The sequence below is a fragment of the Petaurus breviceps genome, unplaced genomic scaffold (genome assembly GCF_028583685.1).
Source record: "Petaurus breviceps papuanus isolate PSGF00001 unplaced genomic scaffold, PetGlider_PUasm1.0 41, whole genome shotgun sequence".
Lineage (NCBI taxonomy): Eukaryota > Metazoa > Chordata > Mammalia > Diprotodontia > Petauridae > Petaurus > Petaurus breviceps.
The window spans coordinates 4,879,667-4,900,649 of NW_027186320.1; positions in this window are offsets into that span (position 1 = coordinate 4,879,667).

Genomic DNA, 20,983 nt, shown 5'->3' on the forward strand with positions numbered 1-20,983 from the left:
TCAATCATTCAGCAACCCAGCCAATTCTTTATTAAGTTCTTACTATATGTCAGCCACTGTGGTAAATGTTAATCACAGACAGAAACAGTGAAATAGAAAGAATACATATTTTCATTGTTTATTCTTCATTAAATCATTTGATTCTATGTTTTAAAATGTGTTTTATCTCAAGTTTGGTACTTTTTCACATTAATTCAATGTACTTTAAATTCATTATCTTTCTCAATTTTAATATTTATATTTGAAACTAGCAGTAATTATAAATGTACACACAAAAGAGAGGCTAGATTTCCTGAAGATGAATTATGACATATTATTCTAAAAGAATCTAGCCTCTCCTTGAGGTGAAAAGAAAAAAAAAGATAAGGAAAAAAACTGAAGACACTCTAGCTAGGGGAGAAAGAACTGACTAGGAAAGTTTGATAGGACTCTTTTGAAGTGTTTTCAAACTGTTTCTGTCCAAAGGGCCCTGTGTCTCTGGGTACTTTGGCTCATTTCACAGCAAGTGTTTAAACTGTCAGTGGTACCCTTTGTTCAGTAATTGACTAGTGCTGAGGAGCTCCATGACCTTTGGAAATGCCAACTTCTCATCAAGACCTTATGTAAAAAGCTTTACATGAATACAGATCCCTATAGAGGATGTAACTTGGTGCTTTAGCCATCATTCTTGAGCTTTTAATGCAAAGCAAGGGTCACCTTTTGCTTCATATGTGTTGGGAATATGTAGTTTTTTTTTTCCTCATTCAAAATGTGGTAAAAATGATTTTTTTTTTTGCCTTTTGGAGGGCAATTGGCATTAACTTGCCCAAGGTTACACAGCTAGTTTTGTGTATGTGTGTGTGTGTGTGTGTGTGTGTTAAGTGTCTGAGGCCGGAACCGAACTCGGGTCCTCCTGACTCCGGGGCCAGCACTTTACTCACTGCACCACCTACCCACGCAAAATGCTTATTTTTTTTTAACTTTTGGAGGGCAATTGGGGTTAAGTAACTTGCCCAAGGTTACACAGCTAGTATTTTTGTGTGTGTGTTAAGTGTCTGAGGCTGGAACTGAACTTAGGTCCTCTTGACTCTGGGGCCGGCACTTTACTCACTGTGCCACCTAGCCACCCCCCAAAATGAATTTCTTTTAAGGCCACTCTAGGAAAACAATAATTGAAAACACAAAGTTGGAATAAGCTATCTTGGTATATATATATATATTTTTTAACTTTGGTGGAGATGGAGGGAAAAGGAAATGAAACAAAACTAGGTATCTCTTGTGTGTGTGTGTGTGTGTGTGTGTGTGTGTAAAATAAAGATGAAGTGAAGAACAAAATGTTCTTACTAGGGATAAAAACACTAACATGACACTGAAAACCAGAAAACTTCTCTTGTTAGTTTTTAAAATTAATTAACTATCTTCAAAAACCTGATTTATTATATATTTAAATGTAAACCTAGAAATAAATGACATACTATGAATAACTAACTAAGGAACAAGGCATTTGTGTTTTTGTGCCGGGGAGCAGGAAGGGTTACTCTACATTTATGAGTGAGTGGGAAAGTTGTGAAGGAATATAAAGAAGAAGAAAGCTCATATTGTAAGGTCATTTTTTTCCTCAGTCAATTATTTTTCAAATATAGAGAAAGCAAGACTACGTGATGAGAATCCAAATAAACCAATAAATAACCAAATATAGGGAGTGGAACCAAGATGGCAGAGTAGAAACAGGACTTCTACGTGGCTTCCGCTTCTACTTCCTCTAATACATGTAAAAAATGACTTTAAATAAACTTTAGAGCTACCGAACCCATAAAATGACAGAGAGAAATTAACCTCACACTGAAGACAGCTTATCAGGCTGGCAGGAAGTGTCCATCACAGCACTCTGGGAGCTGAGCCCACCCTGCTATGAATTTGAGATTTTAGCACCAGGAAGGCCATGACCAGCCGCCAGCTGGGGGGACTTCAGAAGAGTGGATCACCAGCATCTGTGGTGGTTTCCAGAATTATCAACCCATAGATGCCAAGAACAAAGTGAGAGGTCGGTGTGAACTTTGGATACAGGGCATCCAGGAGTGTGGTCCAGCCTCTGCCCCCAAAGGGAGTAGCAGCTGAGGAGCTGCAGCAAAGGAAGCACTGCAATCTGACTTTGGATTCCTTTTTTGGGGACAAGAAGGATCAAAGCATGGAACAGGAGGAAGACAACAAAGTCAAAACTCCTGCACCAAAAGTTTCCAAGAAAGATATGAACTGCTTACAGCCATAGAAGAGATTAAGAAGAATTTTGCAAACCAAATAAGAGAAGTGGAGGAAAAATTGGGAAGAGAAATGAGAATGATGGAAGAAAACCATGAAAAGAGAGCCAACAACCTGATTGAAGAAAATAACACCTTGAAAAATAGACCAACTATGTCAAATGGCAAAAGAGGATCAAAAAGCCAATGAGGAGAAGTATGCCTTAAAAAGCCAAATTTAGAGGGCAGCTAGTTGGCACAGTGAATAGTGCACTAGCCCTGGAGTCAGGAGGATGTGGGTTCAGATCCGGCCTTAGACACTTAACACACACACACACAAAATAGCCATGTGACCTTGGGCAAGTCACTTAACTTCAATTGCCCTCCAAAAAGCAAAAAAATATAAAAAGCCAAATTTTCCAGATGGAAAAAGAATTTCAAAAGCTCATGGAAAAGAATCATTCCTTCAGAATTAGATTGGAGCAAATGGAAGCTAGTGACTTTATGATAAATCAATATATTATTATATAGATCCAAACAAATGAAAAAAGAGAAGGCAATGTGAAATATCTCATTGGAAAAACCGCTGAACTGGAAAATAGGTCCAGGAGAGATAATTTAAAAAATTATTGGACTACCTGAAATCCAGGATCAAAAAAAAAACCCTAGAAATCATCCTTCAAGAAATTCTCAGGTAAATTTGCCCTGATGTTTTAGAACCAGAGTGCAAAAAAGAGTTTGAAAAAATCTACCGATCACTTCTGGAAAAAGATCCCAAAAAGAAAACTCTTTGAAATATTATAGCCAGATTCTGGAGTTCCTAGATCAAGGCGAAAATACTACAAGCAGCCAAGAAGAAGCAGTTTGGATATTGTGGAAACACAATTAGGATAACACAGCATCTGGCAGCTTCTACACTGAGGCGCAGAAGGGTGGGGAATATGATATTCCAGATGGCAAAGGAGCTGGGATTGAGGGCAAGATTTACTTACCCAGCAAAACTGAGTATCATATTTCAGGGGAAAATATGGTTATTCAATGAAGTGGAGCACTTTTAAGCATTCTTGATGAAAAAACCAGAGTTGAATAGAAAATTTGACATTCAGATTGATGCAAGAAGCAGGAGAAGCATGAGAAGGTAAACAGGGAAAAGAAATAATAAGGAACTAATCAAAGTCGAATTATTTACATTCCTACATGGAAAAAAATATAATTTCAACTTATGGAACTTTTCTCAGTGTGATAATAGTTTAAGGGATAATAAATGTGTATGTATAGATATAGAAATAGATATAGATATATACACTTACATATATGTTTATATAGGAGGGGGTATATGGGCATATGAATACATATTGAGTCTGTGTATATACGTGTACAAGTATACATAGACAGAGGGCACAGGACCAGTTGAATAAGAAGTAATGATACTTAAAAGACAAAATTGAGAGGTGAGAGAGGAAAATAATTAGAGGAGATAAGGAGAGACAGAATGGTGTAAATTATCTCATATAGAAGAGGCAGGGGAGGCCTGTTACAATGGAGGGGAAGAACAGGAAGGCAAAAATGAATGAATCAACCTTACTCTCATTGAGGATGGCTTAGGGAGGAAATAACATATACACTAAATAGTATATCTCACCCTACAGGAGAGTAGGGGGGAAGGGGATGAGAGTGGGGATGATGAAGGGGAAGGCAAGTTTGGGGGCAGGTAAGTTTGAACCACACACTTTTGAAAATGAGTCAGTGTCAAAATAGAAAATAGAACAGGTGGGGGTGTGATTGGATGGAGGGAAATATAGTTAGTCTTTCACAATATATCCACTATGGAAATATTTTGCATATCTACACATGTACAACTTATATTGAATTGCTTGTCTTCCCAGTGGGGGTGTGTAACAAGGGAGGAAAGGAAGAATTTGGAACTCAAAGTTTTAAAATCAAATGTTTAAAAAATATATATAATTTTTATTTTTTTTTCTTGCATGCAACTGGGAGGTGGGATGTACAGCCACTGAGGTATGGGGATCCATCTTGCCCTACTGGAAAGTTGGGTGTTGGGTGGGGGAGGTTGTGGAAGGGAGCAGAATGGGTGAGGGGGTATACAGTGGAATCTCTATTTTGGGGTGGTGGTGGGGGAATGATAGGGAGACAGTTTGTGCCTCAGGATCTTGTGGAGATGAATGATGTAAAATAAAAATAAAGATAAACAAAAAATGGAAAAAAGATTATGAAAATAAAAAAGCAAGAAAAAAATAACAAAATATATTAGAAAAAAATATTACTGTGTCATTACCCTACATATCTATCTTTAGTTTTCATTAAACTAGCATGCTTTGTAAGTTTAACCAATTTGGAAGTATCTGTTTTGTATTCTTATAAGGAACAATTTATATTATGGATGCAAAGCATTTAATAAACCATGAGGCACTGTGACAGCTATTAATGCTCACTATCATCATTCTTATTGAACTTAGTGATAAGAATAAAGTTTCGTCAGCATAGACCATAAATAAAGATAGATCTATTTTTTAACAAGAAAATGTGCTAACCTTGCTATTGATAATAATCTGGTCTCCTTTCAAAAATTTTGACATTATGTGATGCTATTTTCTACCAATTATAAGTAATTAAATGTGAAAGCTTCTCTATAGCACAGCAAGGTCCCAGAATGACAAATTTCAGAAACCATTTACAACTTTTCCACCATTTCATAATACTTTTGGCATCTCTAAACCTCTCTATTTGGACTAGCGTAACACATTATAGAAGTTAGTTCCCCATTCCCTCCCACTTATATTTGAAAGGCATGTTCTTCAATATAACAATATACTAAAACAATTATTTCCCCTCTTTTCTTCATATATCTTTGATTGTTATACAGTTATACTAGTTTTAACCCCATAACTTGCAAGATACTGATAGCTTTATTTTCTGTGATAAAATGGATTATTTTGTCTTTCTTTCTTGACAGGTTCTGAGACTATGAATTACAATATTCATCATATTTCTATATTCATCTTAATTATATTTTTTAATTTTTAAAGTATTTTCTTTTTTAATTCAATTTTTAATTTATTAATTTGTTTCCTTTTAGTTTACAGCATCTTAATTATATTGATAGTTATACTTTGTCACTTCACTATTACATAAAGCTGTGAATTGTGAGCAAATAAATTTATCTGAAATGTCTGTGGACTTTCAGAATTGTTAGATAAAACTATCTTGATTTGTTTATAAAAATAAAACCTAATAATATTTAAAATTAAAGTTCATGAATTTAAATCTGGCTCATTATCAACTACATTAAATCAACTTTCTAAGCTTCATATTCACTAAGGATTCTTTTAATGCTCCCCTATTACCACTAAGAAATAAGAGTGATTGGTTGTCATATGATAATTATTGAAATTGGGACTGGAAAATGCAAATGGAAAGCAAAGTAGCTGAGAGACTGAACTATTCAATTAATTAGTTAGATGAAATTAATTTATACTTCTACTCTCTAATATGAACAATTTAGGCTGTAATTATGCCTAAATTTTATTTAAATTAAAGGTTTTTCCACATGGCAAGTACAAACAAAAGTTCACCAAAATAGATTCTCTGCTTATACATATATTTTCTCATAAAATCTTACAAAGTCTATAGGTTTGTTTTTCAAGGAGGAAGTGTCAGATATTTGTTAGTCAGCCAGTCAGGAGAACTAATTATGACATCCTTTGATTCCCCCTCTACTTCACCACCCCCCATCTGTGAAAGTATATAAGGAGCAGATCAAGGCTTTATAAGGTATAATGAATTACTTCTCCAATGAAATTAGAAGGCAGCTTGCCCTTAGCTAGTCAAAATTGAGATACTTCCCTGTTAGACTTAAGAAAGAACACAAAATAAAATTTAAAAAGATACAATCCTAAAAACAAAGTCAGTAGAGTTGGCTCCAAGGAGTGTGATCTTAGCAGCAAAGAAGAGAAGCAGACCCAAAGAACCCAGCTTAGATGGCTATCTAGATGAATGCTACACCAAGAGAAGAAGCTCTAGCAGGCACAGTGGCAACAATTTGGGAAAACTATCTTGACAGATGAACTAAGACATGTTGAGGGAAACCAATAGGCCCTAAGATTATTGGTGAGTTAGGAGAATGTACAGCAAAATCTTGTGGAAGTGAATGAACTTAAAATTAATTAAAAAGAAAAATAGAAAATAAAGGACAAATGGGGTAGCTAGGAGGCCCAGTGGATAGAGTACTGACCCTGAAGTCAGGAGCATCTCAGATCAAATCTATCCTCAGACATGTGTTAACTCGTCAAGTTACTTAACCCTGATTGCTACACCACCACCATCACCCAAAAAAAAAAAAGACAGATAAAAGAAGAAAAAGGATTTCAGAATTCTGTAGTATCTGAGACATGGATTTCCTTAGCCACATGTTTTCTTTAGGTGTGTTTCTCACTTCTTTTTTTTTTTCTAAATTTGTTTCCACTCTTCCTACTAACATTTTATGCAATTGGAGAAAAGTATATGCCAGCTTAATGTGTGGAATATATTAATGTGACTGATTTCTTATTCCTTCTTAACAAATCATTTTATTTTATTTGTGTCTATTGGTAACTATTAATGACAAGTACATTGGAAATAGCTTGTGTGTTATGATTTTGGGAATGTTCATCTAAAGAGTACCTTTGAATTTGGGTCTGTGTTAATCTTCCTTCATACGCAAAACCGCAGTGTGAGTGAAAAGGGCTGGTATATTTGCTGAAATTGTATGGCTAAATTTAGAAATAAATGTAATATTATTTTCCTGATATTTTATTGGTGTTCTAAATACCTGGAGAGGCTATATGGTGTTGTAGGAATAGCAATACATTTGAAGTCTTTTTAACCTAAAGAGCTGTCTTCAAGTTCTCAATTCTAACCCTTATGAAATCTTACAAACATGAATAAGCTTTTTTCTTAAGGTCTCTGTTTCCTCATCTGTACAATGGAACTTGTAGTACTTGTCTCATAGGATCAATGTTAAGATAATATTTTATAAATCCCATAAATGCAAGCTAATATATTGGTGAAAAGGTTTAAAAATGAATCAAGTAATTTTTTCCTCTTTAGTTGCAAAGCATCACTATCTCCTGTCATTTCCTATTATCATCTATACTCATTCATTCTATGACAAGGACTTCTCAAGTATTTTTCTCCTTTATTCAACATGAAATCTCCTAGTCTAATCTGCCCACCTGTGGTCTTCTTCACTTTTTAGTGTTCTTATTTTTTCCTCTCTTTTCATCTGTTTTTGACTTGACACTTCCCTCCCTTTAATGTCTTTTAAATTATTAACTTTGCTACAAAGGATTTTTCCTTTACCCATATGAAAGGTTAATATTATTATTTAGATAGTCTAACCTAAGAATTCCTTCATTGTTAACCTTTTTCCAAGTTATATCATAAGTCCAAAGTGGTGACTTTTAGCTTCCTCTGAATTGTTCTTGTTTCACATCAATCTCTGTCTTTTTTAGACCAGACCTAATCAATATATATACTAAAAATATGCCAGCCTAAAAAGTAAAATAAATGACATGAAATTAGCATATTTTAATGATAACTATCCATAAATTCTTAGTCAGCTTTATTAAGCGACTATTTTAAGACATATGTCTAAGTCAAGACAATTCAACAAGCAATTATTAAGTGACGAATATGAACCAGGAAGATATTGTGCTAAGGACTGGGTATAATTAGAAAAAAAAAACAATTGTTGCTCTCAAGTACCTCAAAATCTAATAGGGGATACAATGTGCAAAAACTATGTGTAAATAAGACATATGTTTGTGTGCATACATATATATATATATGCACATGCATATATGAGTATGTATAGATGATTTTATTTATATATGATTATATACATGTGTTTGTCAGTATGTCTATATTTATCTATCTATATATTTATTTATTGCACATTGGAGTTAATATTGGAAATTAGGCACAAGATTAAGGAGGCCTTAGAAAGAGTTCTTACTCAAGGTGAGACTTTATTTGAGCCTTGAAGGAAACTAGGGAAGTTAGAAGAAAGAGATAAGAAGGAGAGAGTTCCATGCATGGGAACACAAAAAATCAATTTGCACTATTCCTAAGGTAAATCACAGACAAATATAATAAACAACATGGCATACAGTGTAGAATGCTAGACTTACATTCAAAAAGACCTGGATTTGAATTCTTCCTTATCTACCTAAATTATATTGTCTGATCATGACACATAGCCTTCATCAAACATCAATTTATTTTTCTCCTGTGTAAAATGAGGTTAATAGAATCATCTATCTCACAACTGTTATTGCTTGCCTCAATGAGATAATGAACACAAAATTTTCTCAACTTTACAATGTCACATAAATGTCAGCTATTATTATTTAACATTGCTATTGTTGGAAGGAAACCAGGAAAACTACTTCAAATTTAAAGTGGAAAATCCTGTTTGTGTCCTACGGCTTTACTCTGAGGCAAATAACCTCCAGTAAGTGGGTCAAGGGGAGCCTTCCTCTGTCCTCCTTCCTTAATCTGTCCCCTCACACCTACTCACATCCATCCACCCCAACCACCAATCTTGTCACACCTCATTACAAAAATCTCCAGTTATTGCAATGTAATTTCCTGTAACTATACCAATAAACTTTAAGGACTAACCTAACTAGCGTCTGGTGGGTATTTGACATATGCTATATATTGCTGCCTGAAACTTCTGTATAAAACACGATCTTTCTAGAGGCAGTGGCAGATGCCTTTGTAGTGGGATTTTTTATGGACCGGGGTGAACCATCATTCAGCAATATTGGTTCCTAAGGCCAGAGACACATAATCTTACATCTTGGTATCTGCCCAGTCCACTGAATGATGATTCTTTGCTTCACTCTGATTCCTCTGACCTCCACTTATGAACCCTAATCTAGATCCTTGGGGTCACAATATCTTCAAGGTATTTAGGCAAAGAAAACTGAAACAAATCATTTAAAATCATAATAAATAGGGGCTGCTAGGCGGCACAGTTTATAAAGCACTGGCCCTGGAGTCAGGAGTTCCTGAGTTCAAATCCAGTCTCAGATACTTAACACTTGCTTTCCATGTGACTTTGGGTAAGTCACTTAGGCCCAATTGCCCTACATTCCCTTCTCAAACAAATAAAAAAAAGAGTTTTGTTTTAAGTTTCATTCTATAAAATTTTAGAATGTATTAAGTGATTGATTTAGCATGCATTCAACTTAGACATAATTATTACCAAATCCCCAAAAGAAATTTACAATCAACAGAGCAACCTTCTCTCTCTGTGTCTCTCTGTCTCTCTCTCTCTCTCTCTTTCTCTCTCTCTCTGTCTCTCTCTCTCTGTCTCTCTCTCTTCAGTCTCATTCTCACTCTCTGTTCATCAATGACAATGATAAGTCAGAAGTATACTTAGGAACCATCACTGTGCACTAAGGGCCAATTAAATACATGCTTTGAAGTTACACTTTGAAACTCTATGCTGAATCAGCTCCACATAACACAACAGGATGAGGCATAGTTTGGAGTTTCAGAACAGCACTTTGAAGGAATTCCACAGGGATAATACTCTCATCAGAAGCACTAAGAATGACTATCATGGTATTACTTTAAGCCCATCCTTCAAAAAGGTGAAATGACCTTCAAACAATCTTTATGTTTTCTCAAACTGTGGGGCCTTAAGCAGAATCAATACTTTGGTGTGCCTTAGTAGCATTAGTATGTCATAAGAGAAAGAACTTCTGTAAAATACTATTTTTCTTCTTTCCAATTTAATGGGAAAATTTCTTCATTTTAGTCACAATATGTTTTTCCCCTTAAAAGTATTTTTGCAGTTCAAGACATAGAGAGATACATAGTCCCTACACTTGGAAATAAAATGTATTAGATTAACTTTAAACATAGCTGACAAATTGAAAAACAGGAAAAGACTAAGGAATATCTCTCAGCATATCAAATATACTATTCAAATACATATGGAATTCTTTATATTCATCTGATAGATCTATAGTTTTGTAGAAATTACTACATATCTGCAAATTCTCATCATTTCAAATAATAAAAGCAAAAAACCAGGCCCTTGGGTCGGCGAGGTTGCACAGTAATAGAGCACCAGCCCTGGAGTCAGGAGGACCTGATTTCAAATCCGGCCTCAGATACTTAACACTTATTAATTGTGTCACTTTGGGCAAGTCAACCCCAATTGTCCTGCCTTAGCCCCACCAAAAAAGAAAAAAAAACAGACTCTTACAATCCCAAGTACTTAAGATTTATATATTGGTGGTGTTTTCATCTTACTTAATTTCTTTTCTGTGCTTAAAAATGAAACACAATGAGCACTTTGATGTATATTATAAATATGTACATTTATGAATTTTAGAACATAAGGAAAATATCATTCATGAAAGGGCATTCTCATGATTTAATATACTGAATTTGATTTAATACCGTACTTATCTTTTTATAGGAAATCATGACCTTGCATAGTGGTTTTTAGTTGACATGCTTCAATGAGACTCTAATTTTGAACTTCAGAGTTATGTAAACAAGGAATAAGAAGGACAACAAAAAATAAATTATTACTTTAAAAATATTGTTTTTACAAAACATATTAGTAAGAAAATGCACCAGGATTTTATAGATTGCAAGAGTTGGAAAGACTGTCTGCTCTAGTTTCCTCATTTTACTCTTAAGAAAATTAAAGCCTAGAGCAAGTCACAGCCTAGATATTGGTAAAGATCAAAGAAGTAATTATAGGGCCAAGATATAAATTCAGAGGCTCTGACAGTAAATCTAGGGCCCACTCTGGTGCTCACTAGTATTAAATATCTTCTGGAAAAATAAGAACATGTTTCAACACCTATAACTTTTAAAAAGCACCTAACTCCATTTTACACACTTCTAATGCATAGCATTTTCTGGAATAAATTGTCATATTGGAAAAACAAATTATAATACATGTTTCCTCAAAAAGCATTCAAATGATTCTTTAGCAACTACTCCAGGACTCTTGGAGAAGATAGTAACTGAATGGCTTGGCTGGATGTCTTTTATGTTTAGCATCTTGTGAGTATATAATTAACTATCCCCATACCTGTTTTATATGGTATGTCAGATGTCTTTTTTATTAATCATTTTCTAAGAAAAACCTAGTTGTAAGCCATTATCTAAGCTACAAGTAAAAGAATCTCCAGGGACCTGAGATAAGAGTTTAATGAGCCAAAGATTATGAGGAAAGGGAGACATTTTTATGTTCTTTTCAGAACTGAACAAAATAGGCCTATATGATTATGTACAAAATTATGAATGAGATCAATTTTCTATTCTATAAGTTTCTAGATGTTTTATGTGGGGACGTTGTCCAATTGTTGAGGGGTTTATTCCAGTTAACTTTAGATGCTTCATTCAACTGACAGACCTTCAATGTTTAAGACTCATTTGACTTTGGTTTCTTTCTTTTTGGACTATGCTTTCTTGGCCTACCTTTGGGAAAGTTTGAAACCTTATTTTGTTTTCTTTCTCAGTGGATAGGAATTCATTAGGAACATTTTTGGTGCCCTATGGTATAGGGACCCAAAGAGAATTTTTTTATCTGCAACTCAAATGACATCACCCTATGTGTGTTGGCATGCCTGGCTAAATGAGGGTATGCCCTATTTTTTAGAGTGGTACTTAGAAATGCTTTGCCTGGACCTCTATTTTCATGCCTCTTTGTTCTGAAGGGAATCATAAACGAAGTTTAATTTAACATAGGTTGACTTCTAATCTGTATACAAAGAAATTATTCACTCTGTTCTTGAGTTTAGACAATCAACAAAACGATAATCCAACCCTACTTTGTAACATTTGCAGGTTTCTGTGGCCTAAATGATAATGCTAAAAAAATCACAATGGGCTCTTCTGAGCTAGCTTAAGCATACCTCTAAGTCTCTTTATTTCTTTTGGGAGAGCTCCTCATTTTAGAAGACTGAGTCTAGAGTTTCTCTGTGAGAATAACCACACTTGTGTTTTTTGGTCTCTCTTTGTCTCCCTTGTGTTATTTCTTTATTTCCCCCCCAATTTTCTTTTCCTTTTATCTGGTTGTTTGAGGTGGTATAGGCCTTTAATAAACACTTGATAAGCAGTCTTGAGTTTGTTGAATTCACTAACTTTGTATTTGAGGATGATAATGATCTACTTAGCTCAGTATCTTGAATGTGTATGGTAGCCCTGCTCTTCCCCACAAAAAAAAAAAACATCTTTTTTGATGGGGGAGGGATTTAACTGTTAACAAGTGAACCAAAAGGACTGTTTTTATTTAGAACATTTAGGTCAAAGCATTGGATAGACATTTGAACAAATAACATTTGATCCTCCCTTGGAAGCATAGGCTTTGGGACATGAAAACAAATGTAAAAAAAAAGACAATACCACCCGATTTATTAAGAATAGTACGTATTTACCTAGAGAAAAATTGAAGAGAATGAGAAAAAGGAACTTAATACCTATCATTAGAGAACAGAGTTCCAAGCACCAAAACCAGTATTGTCCTAATATGTCAAAGTAAACAACTAAAAGCTAGTGTAATATGTATTGACCTTGTGGACCCGGTAATGATTCCTTAAAGTTAGAAAGTTTATCATTTCTGAAAAAAAAGAGGAGGAAATCCACATTTCCTTTTCTCTCTCAGAGGATTGGATTAAGTGACTTCCCTGTTCTCTTCTAAATATTTGAGTTTTGTATCGTGTGATACTATACTGACCCATTTTCTCTAGGAACTCCCAAGAGCTATTGATATCAATCTCTTCTTTGGAAGTATAGGTCCTCCATGAAGCTTTAATATGATTCCTTTTTAAAAATATCTTATATCAGAGTTTTGACATATGAATAACATAATCATATTTTAGCATATGGTATATTTTTGTATATGTGTGTTATCCACTCTCGCATATAAAATGGAAGATAATTTAAACAGTGTTTCATTTTACAAATTTGTATATCTAAACTCTAGCTCAGTACCTTGAATGTAAGTAGGCACTTACTGAATATATATGAGCTGAGTTCTTACTTTAGAATATATAAGGGGTAATACGGTTTTTGCTGTATGTGTGCATGTGCGTGTGTGCTTGATTGTTCTTATTAATATTTACTGGTGTGCATTTCTTTGTAGAAGAACTTAACCCACATTCTAGAATGTGGACCTCTTCAAAATGGTGAGAATTACTCCATGTATGGTTACAAAGTCATGCAAAAATATGTCACTTAAATATATTACATAAGGATTCATTTGAATCCAATCAACATTCACTAAGTAATTGTTGATGAATTTTAAAACTAAGCTAAAATTCACATTATTATTATTTAGACTTCACATTTACCTTTAATTTAAATTTACCTTACCTTTTTTTCCTGGACAGCAATACAAAATTGTTATGATGTAACAGAATTTTGAGTAGAATATATGATTTATGAACAAGTAATATTTACATTTTGTTTGCTGGAAAAATCTAGAATATGTTATTTAAGAGATAAAGAAACTTTAGAAAAGGGCATAGTGATCACAAAAATTGTCCTGTTGTCATTTCTTCAAACTGGAAATCATTTTCAGCTCTTTACACTTCCATATCCAATCATTTATTAAGTCTTGTTGATTCTACATCAACAACTCTTACATCTTTCTTCTTCTCTCTATTTAAACCATAAAGACCTTATGTAAGCTGTTCCATCACCTCTCACTTGCTCTGTTACAATAATCTCCTAACTGGTCTCCTTAGATTGAGTCTCTCTATCTTCCCCACATCTTCCAAAATGATATTCTTAAATCATAAATGTGATCATTTTACTTCCCCATTTCAAGAGACTCCAGGGGCTCTCTAACTAATGCTATGATAAACTAACAAATCCATCTGTATGGAAATTCAAATCTTTCTCTGTTTTGATCTATCTTACCTTTCTAGTCTCATTAGATTATTTCTCAAACATTCTGCACTACAACAGACTGTTCTATTTAATTTCCCCTTTACATTATATATATAATTTTAGCAATTGGGGTTAATTAACTTGTTCAAGGTTACATGGCCAGTTATTTCTGGGTGTGGTGCTGAGTATCTAAGCCTGGATTTGATCCCCAGGTCATCCTGACAGTGGAGCCAGTGCTCTTACTTGCTGAGCCACCTGGCCCCCCTAAGCAATTGGGGTTAAGTAACTTGCTCAAGGTTACACGGCCAGGTGTTTCTGGATGGGTAATAAGTGTCTGAGCCTGGATTCGATCCACATGTCAGCCTGACACTGAAGCCGGTGCTCTTACTTGCTGTGCTACCTGGCCACCCTTACATGATATTCTTAATCCCTCTGGTAGAACCTTTACATAGTTTTTATTCATGATTGTAATTCCCTCCCTCTTCACCATTATCTCTGGATTTTGACACATATGATTTAATTCTTCATTGCAAAACCACACTTTTATCAAATTGGCTATTAAATGTGTCTTTGGTGAAAGTCTATTTTCACCCTTAGCATTGATAGCTCATAGGATTTTAATGTACTTTAAATAAGGAAACTTTCAAGACCATTGAAGCATGACTATATCTATCTCTTAGACAAATTTCTTAGACTTCCACAATGTGCAGCATGGGGCACATAATAAGTATATTAATATATTTATTAGATATAACTGTATATCAATATATTAAGAGCTCATCATTCTTCCAATGGAGATAAAATACCCAAGATAACTGGAAGTAAAAGTCCCCAACCTTATTTTTTTTCCTGAGTATATATTTTGCATACCTTGGAAGATGCCCAGATTATCATATCCTCACCTGTGTGTCTTCTAACAAGCTTTATTGTAAACATGAATGGAAAAATAATTTTACTTCATTCTGTGCTTCAGTGCAACCAAATTCTGTTTCATAGTGATTTTGAATGACCATTAAACCACTTTATTTCTACAAGTCAGTAGCCTCTGAAAAATCTTTAATAGTCACTAAAGTATGCTTTTAAATGCTAAAACTTCCCAACATTATCCTGGAATAATATCCAAAGAATTAAGAACAAAATAAAAGAGGACAGTGAGATGTGGAATGGAAGAATACTAACTAAAAGCAGGGAAATCAAATCAAGCTGGTTTCATCTGTCAAAGCTCATTTGTTCCCATCCTTAGGGGAATATGCATGTCTATTATTGTCAGAACATGAAGCATATCAAAATTTCTCCCATGCCTAGTCACTTCTCCCAAGTCACACACTACCTAAATACACAAGATGGATTATTTGGATCCCCATCCTTTACTTATTCTGTTCCTTTCCAACTTCCCTGTGAGGTAAGATAGATTTCTATATTCATCTGATTGTCTATATCTTTCCCTCTTTGAGGAAATAGTGATGACAGTAAGGTTCAAGTGATGTTTCTCACCCACCTTACCCTACCATTTTCCCTTCCACTACATTAGTAGATCTTTAGTTCCTCTTGATTTGAAAGAACTTGCCACATTCTTCCTCTCCTTTCTGCACCCATTGAATAGATAGAATGAAAGCTGAAAAGGGTAAGATTTCATTTTTACATAAGAAAAAAGAAAGCTTGCTAAAAATTAGAGTTGTGTAGAGGTAGAATAGCTGGCTTGAGAGAGAAATGATACCTTATCAACTGAAACTTTCAAATGAAGATTAGATGACTGTTGAGCACTGCATAGAAGATTTTTACTTATATATAAGATGGTGTATACAACCTCTGAGATCCTTTTCAATTCTCAAATTTTATGACTCTATGATTTTGTTTATTACAAGAGGTAATAAACTCTGAATATAATTTAGCCATACCTATTCATAGAAATAGTGTCCCTATACAAGTAAAGAAATCAAACCTAGAATCATTCATACTTTTCTTTCACCATGAAATATATAGACAAATAACGATGAATTTTGGACATGTTTCAAGAGATAGATGTGATGCAGAAACTTTGATAGTTATATAAAAACTGCAAAGTGGTTTCCATTATAGTTAAATATTTTCAACTTCATGCCAACTGCATATCCTGCTGTACTTTCCTTACTTTTGGTAACTATTTCTTACCATTATTTATTCTAATGTGCATGAACAAAGGCTTGTTAATGCAAAGCTTAAAGGAAGCAGTAAATTTATATAACATATATATGCATATGTGTATAAATATATGTGTGTATCTTTTTATATATGAATATGTATCTAAAAAACTGAAAATCAATTTGAAAAACACACAGACAAACACAAACACACATTTTTAGTTTAAAAATTAAATCAGGGAATTTTTAAGGTTTACAAAGAGAAGAATGAAAATAAATAACTGTCAATTATTTTAATTATAGACATCAACTAAAATAATGTATCTTGTACAACTATCTTAAATAAGGACCTTTTCATAGAAGGATAAGGTGGATAAATGGGGTGGGGTAGAAATAAAGAATTTACTAAATATACTACAGTGTAAAAGAGAAATTTACAGCCCTAGTTCTCAGCTGGCTAGCATGCACAAGTGAAAAGGGGTATCATAAAATACCATTTGTCATTTACCACTATGCCGGATCTTTATGTGAGCACATAAATGGTGAAAAAAAAATGACTTTTATTTTTATTATGTGATTCTATTAACTATTACATAGGAAACGAGCTCATGTTATCACCTTTAAGTGCATAGCCTAATCTCAGTTAGATTTATGTGGACATATGCAAAGAAGAAGAGACATATGATTCGATTAGATGGTGAAAAATGAGTATGAAATTTCAAGATAATTGAACAGGAAATACAACCTCTTTTGTGATTTGCTTCTACAAATACTTTCCAAGGACTTTAAATAAATATTGACTAGCTAGGAAAGACTTTCAGGTTTCACTAAGGAAAAATACTATGTGTAGATCGCATAGAAAATAATTCTCTCTTAATAATTCTTTAGGGGCGGCTAGGTGGCATAGTTCAGTTCCAGCCTCAGACACTTAACATCCACACCCACAGAAAACTATCCATGCAACCTTGGGAAAGTTACTTAACCCCAATTGCCCTACAAAAGGCAAAATAAAATAAAATAATATATAAATAAAATTAATTCTTTAGCTTTGGAATATCTTTGTTACCAAAAATCTCTGAATTTATTTATAACTACTTTCCCCAACTTAAAATAGTCCAAATATTTTTTTATTTGTACCATTAGGGGGACAGAGACTTTTTCTTTTATCTTTTTATATCTTTAGCACTAGTGCTAGGGCACAATGCTGATTGCATAACAGACACTAAATAGATGCTTGTTGATGAAGATAGAATACACATATATACATGAATACACACATAGTGCTGATTATAGAAGTAAATTTGTCATGACAGGGAGACAGGAGAGATCAAGGATATGGGTAATAAGATGAAGAGCTAATCATAAAGAAAACAAATTCTGAACTCAGAGGATAAATCACAAAGTGAGAATTCAAAAGGTAATGAAGAAAATGTAAGGGCCACCTGACTTTAGTTTGGGCAAGTGAGAGAGAAAAGGATAAATGAGTGAAAGTAGATTATATCAAACATGTCAGTGGTGCTGAGTACTAACTCTTTCTCTCACCATCCGGTTCTTCGTAAAAAGGAGTTATGGAAAGAAAGAAAAAAATAAAATAATAGTCTGTAGCTAAATATTCAATTAACAATCATAACTATGAATGTGAATGCAATGAACTCATCCTAATATTTGAAGAGGATTGCATAATAAATTAGAAAGTGGAATCAAATAGAAAAAAGACAAATCAATAAATTGGACATGCAACAACAACAACAAAAACTAGGAAAAGAACAAATGAAAAATTTCCAATTGAGCACCAAATTGGAAATTCTGAAAAAGGCAGGTGAGATTAATAAGACTAAAAGTATCTATATATGTATATATGTATGTGTGTATGCATGTATGTATGTATGAATGTATATGTATGTATACATGTATATATACATACATATACCTACTAAATAAACCTACAAAAAAGATGCAGTGAAATGATTTTCTGACTTAAGATAACTTAGAGGGATGTGAGGAAAGGTCTCTCTCACTTGAATAAAACAGCAGTGCAATCAAGAACAGCATAGCATAGGCCAGGGCAGATAGCATCCAGGCAAGCCAGTGGGAGGTTCTAGGCCACAGCAAAAATCAGCAAACCAGGCCCCTCTGTCCTGGCTGAACAGGGCAGTGGTACAGTAGGCTAACTGTGAGGCCTTCAGACCTTGAACAGAAGGGCAAATTACCAGCCCCTGAAACCAGGCAACAATAGGCCTGACTAAGGCCAGGCCACACCAAGGCAGTGAGAAAGCCTCCAGCACCCAAGGCTCCAAAGCACAAAATCTATGACCAGACCCCTGGTTAACATCACAAGAAGCTTGGGACATTGGCCCCTGTGCTTCAGGAACAGAGCTCAACTGTAAAAGCAAGGAAATAGGCATCTACAAACTCAGAATATTACAAAATCATGATGTCTACATAAGAAACCTTAAAGGGGAATATTAACTGGTCTCAAAACCAAAAAAACTTCTTAGAAGAGCTCAAAATGGATTTTTGTATTTGCCTTTTGGAGGGGGGAGGTGAGGGCAATTGGGGTTAAGTGACTTGCCCAAGGTAACATGGTTAGTAAGTGTTAAGTGTCTGATGCCGGATTTGAACTGAGGTCCTTCTGACTTCAGGGCCAGTGCTCTATTCACTGCATCACCTAGCTGCCCCTCAAAATGGATTTTAAAAGTCAAATAAGAGAGGCAGAAGAATAATTGGAAAAAGAAATATGAGGTATGCAAGACAGAAAGGACAAAAACTGAATGAAAAAAACAATTCCTTAAAAATTTACTTGGTGGGGCCACTAGGTGGCACATTGAAAAGAGCACTGACCCTGGAGTGAGGAAGACCTGAGTTCAAATTTGATCTCAATACTTGACATGTGTCAAGCTTGGGAGCTAGCTTTGTGACCTTGTACAAGTCATCTAAGCCCAATTGCCTTGTCTTCCCCATTCCAAAAAAAAAATTCAATTGGCCAAATGGAAAAGAAGGTGCAAAAGTTAACTGAAGAAAATAATTTCATAAAAATTAGATTTGGGCAAATAGAAGCTAGTGACTCTGTGAGACATCGAGTCAAAAGAAGGAAAAAAAATAGAAGAAAATGTAAAATACCTCACTGGGAAAACAACTGACCTGGAAAACAGAGACAGGAGAGATAATTTAAGAAGCGTTGGACTACCTGAGAGCCATGGTCCAAAAAAGAGCCTGGAATACATCTTTCAAGAAATTATCAAGTAAAACTGCCTTTATATCCTAGAACCACATGGTTAAATAGTCATTGAAAGAATCCATATCTTGAAATTGGGAAAAAAATAAAATACTACTTAAGGAAAATAAAATATATAAATTGTGAATTCCCTGAGGGAGGGATAAAATTATTCTGAAGTTTATCTGGACAGGCATAGAGGTGACCCTGGGGTCTCAGTAAATATATTACAACAGAATAGAAATCTTTGGTCATTCTGATTCAGTTCACGTTCAACAAAGAAGGATGCATGTACCCTCTGATGACTTTTTTTTTAGCTTTTTTGAGGGCAATTGGGGTAAAGTGATTTGCCCAAGGTAACACTGCTAGTTTTTATGTTAAGTGTCTGAGACCAGATTTGAACTGAGGTCCTCCTGACTCCAGGGCCAATGCTCTGTTCACTTCATCACCTAATCACCCCTCTCTGATGACTTTTTAAAGTGACCCAATTCCAAGGATCTTTTTCATTGTTGATTTTTTTTCCCTCCCCACCATAGAATGGTTGTTTTGTCTGTGTCACTAGAGGAGGGAGTCCCTGCATTGATGAAATCATATGTTCTTAGGGGATTGAAGACAGCAATAATATATTAAATACTAATTTGACATTACAAAAAATAAACAATTTGGTAACTATATGCTTTAGACCTTGAAGAATTTACATGGTAAATAGATAATATAGTCAGTATTTAAGAATATTACTTATATCGCCATCATAAATTGAGTTTGTTGTGTTTTCTTGTACCCATCTTGAATCTTATTGGGCCACAAAGGCAATTTTCATGTTTCTCAAGTTGGACTTGCTAGAATTGATGTGTTTTAAGTGCTGAAACATTATTCTGTAAATGTCATTTGAAATATTTAAAAGTAACAACGAGTATAGATGAGTAGGGTAATCTTCTAATCCAGTGTCAACGCTTTAGGTTTCAACACTATTGATCTGTATCAGTTTAGAACAACCACAGGAGCTCTTTTTCATTCTTGTGCTATTACCTCTCTGTCGAGGGTCATCAAAAAAAGCTGATATTCAAAGAATAAGTTGACAATTAACACTGACTTCTCCTTTTAGGTTGGTATTTTAAATGTCCGTATAATAAAGAGGAAATCAGGTATGAGCATCTAAAAGTGATCTGAAAAGCACTGAATATTTGCAGTTCCTGACTGAGAGTTAAAGCTCCAGCAGGACTGGGACATGATTAGGAGGTGCATTTTATATCGGATCTAGCTCAGTATGAGATAAAATTAGGCACTTAAATGCATTATAATTATGATGGTATTACTGAAAAGTGAAATCTAAAATTATCTAATTTATATGTCAAAAAATTCTTCCAGCTGCATTTGTAAAAACACAACTCCACAGAAACCTTAAAGGACAATCTGGAAGACATAAGTCTAGATAGATAGATAGATAGATAGATAGATAGATAGATAGATAGATAGATAGATAGATAGATAGATAGATAGATAGA